At 34.6% G+C, this 7,652-nt stretch overlaps 1 long non-coding RNA gene across 1 annotated transcript; it reads right to left on the bottom strand.

Moving 5' to 3' along the window:
• Positions 1–228: 228 nt before the first annotated feature.
• On the bottom strand, positions 229–3,296 carry LOC115958304. Its single transcript, XR_004084497.1, has 3 exons — positions 3,021–3,296; positions 2,610–2,692; positions 229–927 (listed from the first exon to the last, which is right to left on the bottom strand). It is a non-coding gene; the product is annotated as an uncharacterized LOC115958304 (long non-coding RNA).
• Between the last annotated feature and the right edge of the window lie 4,356 nt (positions 3,297–7,652).

Raw genomic sequence — 7,652 nt, 5'->3', positions numbered from 1 at the left:
CTTATTTTGAGGGTCAAGAGACCCTTAAATAACCTTTTACCAAGGTTTAAAAGATTATATTTACAACCCTTGATAAAGAATGTTATTTAAGGGGTCTTTTGACCCTCAAAATAAGATTTTATTTTATTTAAAAAAAAAAAAAACCACAATCAATCACAAAATATATGTGTATATATATATATATATACACACAAAAATTCACAATTATTGAGATGATATGTTATGATATTGATGTATAGCAAAAGTGGTATATTGCTACAATTACACTTTCTTTGATTTCTAAACTCAAACCTACAAATTAACAAATTAGGGGCCACATACAAACTACCGATATGTCAATTATTGTTTAAGAGAAAAGATATCAATAATCACACTTTGTACAAAGACCAAATCTGTCCAAGAGTTAAAAGTTTTGATACATTTTATTCTTCATCATCATCTCCAAAGCAAGAAGTTATCAGCTAGTACAGTTGAACATTTCAACCATTATGGGTGCCCTCAAGTTTTTGAAAAAGAGAGAATGATACCAAAAGTTTGTTAATTTCCGAGCAAATATATCTACACAACTTTCCACAATATCAAATTCAAGATACCCACAATTTCAAAAAGAACAAAAAAGGCACAACAGAGTTCATATATCTAAATAAAACATGCTGATTAAAGAAACGTCATTCACCAAAAAGAAGAAAACTTCTTTATTTGTTCTCAAAACAGACTTAAATCTGATTTAGCTTGTTCTAGGATGAAACAAGATAAAGTGCAACTGTAATGTAAGTAGTCTAAAATAATATTTTAATGTTATAATAGATTCTGATTTATAAATAATTGTTAAAATCAAAGTAAATGCACATACCCAAAGTACCGTTCCATCCCCACCAAGAATTACTACAAGGTCAACTTTTGTATGCAGGAGCAAAACTTCCTTGTCTGCAATATGAGAATAATAGATATTAACTTTAAATCCATAGGTAATATTGAAAAGAATAACCATTCCAAATGAAAATTTAGTAATTAATGTATAAGTAACACTTAACACTCTACTGTTGCATGAGTTGAATGAGTATGAAAACAGATATTAACTTTAAATCCATGCAAAATGTTTCCACTTAACCATTGCCTTTAACAAAAGGCACTAGCATGCGATAATTCAGGCACTCAATTTGGCAACAAAAACTAGTATCACGTCAATCCTTTATTGCAACATAGCATCAAAGAAGAAACTTTTCATTTTACTTAACAAAAAAGCATCAAAGAAGAAACCAAAGTTACAGAGTTTATAACATCTGGTCCAAATTGAAGAAACCAGAGTTCCATAGTGTAAACCAAAGAGTGATAGCTGTAAAAGGCATGACATCGTGGATAAAATGGGATCACGTCAATCCTTTATTGCAACATAGCATCAAAGAAGAAACTTTTCATTTTACGTAACAAAAAAGCATCAAAGAAGAAACCAAAGTTACAGAGTTTATAACATCTGGTCCAAATTGAAGAAACCAGAGTTCCATAGTTTAAACCAAAGAGTGATAGCTGTACAAGGCATGACATAGTGGATAGAATGGGATCACGTCAATCCTTTATTGCAACATAGCATCAAAGAAGAAACCAAAGTTATAGAGTTTATAACATCTAGTCCAAATTGAAGAAACCAGAGTTCCATAGTTTAAACCAAGGAGTGATAGCTGTACAAGGCATGACATAATGGATAGAATGGGATCAATGGTGCAAGGAAATACCAACCATCCCATATAAGCTGACTGTACACATGAAAATTATGTAAGATAATTTGCATATAAGCTTACTGTACACAGGCAGTGTGCTAAGAACCCATAAAAAAACAACAAACTATAGGCTACTCTAATCCTTTAATCAACAAAACAATAAAAGAAAGAAGGGTAAGGATACTAGGATGCCCCATGAAGATTAAAAGAAATCCATTTTGTTCGAGAAATTATTATAAGTGAGTTGCATTTCGGGCAGCAGTTAGCAGTATTTATACAATCTTTCCACATCACTTTAGAAGATAGCATCACTCTAATTGCAACATCAGCTCAGAGAACACGGTTCTCACTAGGTATGCATTTAATTTAAAAAGAACAAAACCCACCATCAAATTTCCATTACAGTCAAATCACACTCAAAATTTTATAAAATCAAACCAATAATTCACTTTGAAAGACAAATAAAACGCTGTGGATGAACCCAACCAAACCAATAATTCACTTTGAAAGACAAATAAACCCAATTCACGCTGTGGATGAACCCAACCAAAACAAATAAACCCCCCTAGTTTCATCCCCTTACCACTAACCTCCACTATCAGTAATCTCCCTCTCAATTTCCACAACCAAAAGCTGGCACCCATGAACCTAACATTCCCATAATCCCATGGCAATGTAAAAGTTCTGATGATTCACTAAATGACTACTGGAATGTTATAAGGGTACCACACAATGATGCGTTCCTAATGATGGTAAGGTGTACAATAAGATATATTAAATTCATAGGGTATGTGTGAAAAGCCCACTTATAGAACAAACTTCAAACAATTAATTTTTTTTCTGTATAAGACTATAAGCAAATGAATGATCAAATTTCAATGAAAACAGTACCTGGTTATATCATAGACAAGCAATGCACCAGCAGCCCCTCTGTAATAGGACCTTGTAATAGATCTGAAGGATTCTTGACCAGCCTGGAATATTTCCAAGGAAACTTTAGCAGCTACAACTTTAGTCAGTTAAGGTACAAAATAGAATTCATCCACAAGCTCATAGAAATTTAAGGAAATACACTTGATAAATAAGCAACCCATTTCATAATAATCATCAAGCCAAATTCTGATAACGAACTAATGTTATGCAGAAAATGCTCAGATTGATTTTTGCATCAAATTCGCATTTGTGATACCCATGGAATGAAGAAAGAAAGGTGAAGATGCCAATAGTTATAATGTGCTTGTGTTCAAAATAGAATTCAGTGTAAATTGCAAAACAGAAAGGAAAGAAAGAGAGAAAAATTACAATATCCCAGCAAACCTATAACCAAAAGCTCCAAAACCCAGTCTACATCATTTAAGCCAAGACCTCCAGATTTCCTTTTCATGCCATATGAACTTCATTTTTTTCCCCTCTTTTTCTTCCCACTCACCAAAAATATCCCCCACAGCACATAACCAGCTCTGCCATACCCAACCAACCTCACCCTCAGTCAACCGACTGCAACAATCACACACACCACACATTAAACACAAAAACTGCACACACATACAGTGCAAATGATGAAACTTGTGGTCATAGACATGACAACTGAAAATACAAGAAGCTTACTAAATTTCTCTGATATACAGGCCTCTGATGTAACTAATATTGAATATAGCAATTCGGAGCATATTCCTCATCTGTTTCAAATTTCAATTAGCATAACACAACCATTAAATTTCTTGATCTTGAATCTCTAAGATCTAGCAAAAAATTAAGTGAGAAATAATTTCCATTTGTTTGAACCAAATTTTACATGGAGTACTCGAAACTGAGTATGAAGTAATGAAAAACTATTCTACGGATTTTCTAAATGAAAATTGAATCTGATCACATAAACCAGGAAAATATGCTCAGATGTAAATTTCTGCTAAAGAAATTCAAATGCGATTGTCCGTAATTGAAGTTGAAAGTTAGAAAAATCGGAATATGTTCAAGCCTCTTAGATCCAACCTATACTTCAGATTCCAAAGGACATGTAATCCAAATCCTAACCCCCAAATTATACCAATGGTGAGGAAGAGAAATTTCTACCGATGGAGAGAGAGAGAAAACAAGAGAGAATACCAAAAATTGTTTGGATAGTTCTGCTATGTAATTTCCATAATTTCTTGGGAAACAAACAGAGAAAGACAAACCTGTAATCGGAAAATGGGGTGGCAAAGAGTGCTCAGTCTATCAACAGCTCGCTTGTCGCCGGAGATGAGATAGCTGACCACCGCAAATCAACTCATTGGAGATGAGATGAGCTCCAATCTTTGAGTTTTTTGAGATGAGCTCAGATCGATTTTGAGAGAATTTTCTGAGATGAGCTCTGATTTTGAGAGAATTTTCTAATTGTGGAGCATGAACAAAAATGAGCTTTCCCTTTTGTATTTTAATTTTGGACTTTATTTCAAGGGTTGGAAATTTTGAGATATCTTCTATCAAAGGTTGTGATTGGATGCGTTGAAAAATGTTTAAATTTGGAGCTAAAATTAGTGCTGGAGTGTAAAAACCGCCTAATTTAATTTTAATAGATTATTAGGTTTATTTCGAGGATTTTAATGACCCTCGGAATAAAGCTAATCAAGCTTACCCGCACACCCCAATTTTTAGCGGAGGTTTCGGCACTTTTTAGTCAACCCTTGAGAAAAGTGGGTTGAAACAAGTCAAGTTTGTTGCCACTGGATTGGACTCAACATAAAGATACCAACTCGAAATGAGAGGGGTTTCCATCTGGGTTTGCTCTTGTTCTTTTCCTTTTTCTTGGTTCTGTTTGGTTACCGAGAAAGATTGCTAGGGAAATTTTTTTGAATTTTTTGTATTCCAAAATTTCAATTTCTTATTGGTTTTTACTGATCAAGATGTTTCTCAATTGTATAGAAGTGACATGTTTTGGAATATATTTATGAATTCAAGGATTAAAAAAAAAATAAAAAATGAAGAAGGTGATTTTGTGTTTGGTTGCCATAAAAATTGAAGAAAATCAATGAAAATCTGATTCCTAATTTTAATTTCCACCTTTAAAATTGCGAAATTAAAATTAAAATTATTTTTATTTTAATTGGGAAAATGCCAACTTGGCATTTAAAAATATTTACTAAATATTATTTTTATTATTTTATTTGCCATGTCACCATCAAATGTGCTAACTATGTTCACCGTTTGCCAAGTAAGCATTTTTCGTTAGTGAGTTAACGATAGAGACTAAATTGACTGCAAATTAAAATTAGCAAGAATCAAATTGATTGTTACCAAGATGTAGAGACTAAATTGACTATGACCACAAAATATAGGAACTAAAATGGTGTTTTCGCCAAAGTTTTAATCATCAAAACCCAAGTTGCAACATATTATCTAGTTATCTTCCTGGATAGGTGTGTGTTATTAATTACATTTTTTTTGGTATTAATATATGTGTACAACTAATCAGCTACAACTTTAAATTTGAAATGATTGAGATAATCGATAGCATGTTTTATAACTTATTTGTAGTAAAGTACAGTTCTACAAATTATTATTTGATTCTTTGTTCGGTCACTCGAGGGAAGTTTAGACAATTTTGAAGACTTGACTTGGTGTTACTCATGACCAGCTAATATATCTGTCCATGTCAAAAAAAAAAAATTTTGATATGTTACTTGGTGTTATTCATGACCTACTAGAGGTGTGCTTTTAAGGTAATTATGGATTGTAGTTGCGTTATTATTTTAAGAATATCGATTATTATTATTATTTTTTTTAATGAAAAGATGAGTAACTTTATTTAGATGAAGATAAATTCAATACATCATAAGCTGAAGTAGATTTAAGGAATACCAGATTTTCCTCTACCCAAGTTATGTAAGAATCTAAATCCCTAGCATATTGTGCTAAAATATGTGTTGGTTTATTTCCAAATCGCTTAACATGTGACACTTGCACAGAGCGAAAATCTTGTAATCTAAGACACATGCTTAAAACAATGTTGCTAATACCAATTGGAGGAGTACTCAAACTTCTCACAACATCACATACCATGAGAGAATCACATTCAAAATGAGCATCCCTTATACCAACATCCCAAACGAAATCTATTGCCTCCACAAAAGCCATAGCTTCGGCCTCTAGAAGGCCAAAAGGATACCACAGCTTCTTACTTAAGGTAGTTACAACTCTGCCTTCATGATCACGGATCACAACTCCCACTCTTGACGCCTGCTGCTGTGTGAAGATTGTTTCATCGATGTTGATCTTATTTCAAGGAGGCTTCGGACTAATCCACAATGGACTGTTCTCTATGATGGGTCGAGAAGTCTGAAAATTCGCTATCTAGAACTCATCAATCAAAGCTCGTGCTTTCTGGATTATTTTCAAGTTAATGAGAGAGAGAGAGAGAGAGAGAGCTCTATTGACAAAATATAATGTGTGTATATATATATATATATATATATGATGGGAAAAAGACAAGTATAGCTCGTCCTTGAGTTGTCGTCCAGAGAACATAAGAAACCACGACAATTGGGCCTGCTCCAGTTCATCCATTGTATCATTCATAAGTTGTCCTAATATAAAAATGTTGTCCAGTATAAGGAGGCCGTCCAAATTAAGGAAGGTCATCCAAACATGGTAGCAGATGGACGACCTTTTAACACTCAGGATGAATTTATACATAAAAACTTATATTTTGAACTATATTCTACTATTTTGGAGTATGAGCAAAATCCTTGCTTATCGCTCTAACTTCTCATTAAGCTCTCAACTTCCAATGGTAGTTATAGAAGATAAGATTAAATCTTCTAACTTCTATAACAGTTGTAGAAGTTGTGTCTGAACCTTGTAACTTCCTCGTTTGTAACTTCCGTATGGTTTGAGGAAGTTACCAATCAAGTAACCACTCCAAGGCTCACTATATAAAGACGCATCCAAATCAAATGAAAGTAAATTTCCACTATCCCAAAAAGTTGGAATTCTTAAGTTCTAGAGAAAAAAAACTAACTTAAGCATCGAAGGGTTCTTGGCTTGTTCACCCCAGTCACATTTGATCTTGTGTTTCTTTCTTTTCAAGCCTTTTAAGCAACCACTAGCCCATTGAAGCCCGGAGCGTTCAGCCTACTGATTTTCTTTACATCATCTATTGGCGCCGTTTATGGGAAGAGATTAAACTTGCGTTTTGCAATTTATCTTTCTCTGACAAAAGGCTACATGGTTTGGACAAGATCAATGTCCACTAGTCCAGGCCACCAGGAGAGTGGAAACGCTTCTAGTCATCCTAATCGTGATCGCCAGTCAACATCTGTCATGCAACCGCCTTCCATACAACAAGTACAATCCATGGCAGCCCCCGTGGCAGAATTAACCCGTCAGAACCAAGAATTGACCAGGGAGATTACTCTAAGGAGACAGCATTATGAAAGATATATGGAAGGACAAGCCCAGAGTCAAGAAGTTAGAGAAAGAGAAAACCCTGAGCATGAGAACCAGTCAAGGGGTACCGCTTCACGAAGAGTGCCACACTTGGAGAGGGAGATGGATCAAATGAGGAAGGCCATGGACAAGATGAGGAAGAACATTAGAAGGGTGAATCTCGTAGATGATTTAATTCATTGAACTAATTCCCCTTTCATGACTTCCATCAATAGTCATCCCCTGCCTTCTAAGTTCAAGCTGCTTTCCCTGGACTCATATGATGGAATGCGCGACCCGTGTGATTATATTGCAACCTTCAAGACTGCAATGCATCTTCAAGGGATTCCGAATGAGATTATGTGTAGGGCATTCCCTACCACCCTTAAAGGGCCAGCACGAGTGTGGTTCAGTAAGATACCTCCAAGCACTATGAGTTCTTTCGAAGAATTGAGTAAGTTGTTTGTTAACAATTTTATCAGGGGACAAAGACATAAGTGCTCCTCGCCTAGCTTGTTAACCATAGAG

The sequence above is a fragment of the Quercus lobata genome, chromosome 8, assembly GCF_001633185.2.
Source record: "Quercus lobata isolate SW786 chromosome 8, ValleyOak3.0 Primary Assembly, whole genome shotgun sequence".
In the NCBI taxonomy this organism is placed as follows: domain Eukaryota; kingdom Viridiplantae; phylum Streptophyta; class Magnoliopsida; order Fagales; family Fagaceae; genus Quercus; species Quercus lobata.
Note: the sequence above shows the minus strand (reverse complement) of the source record. Positions and strands in the feature narration are given on the sequence as shown.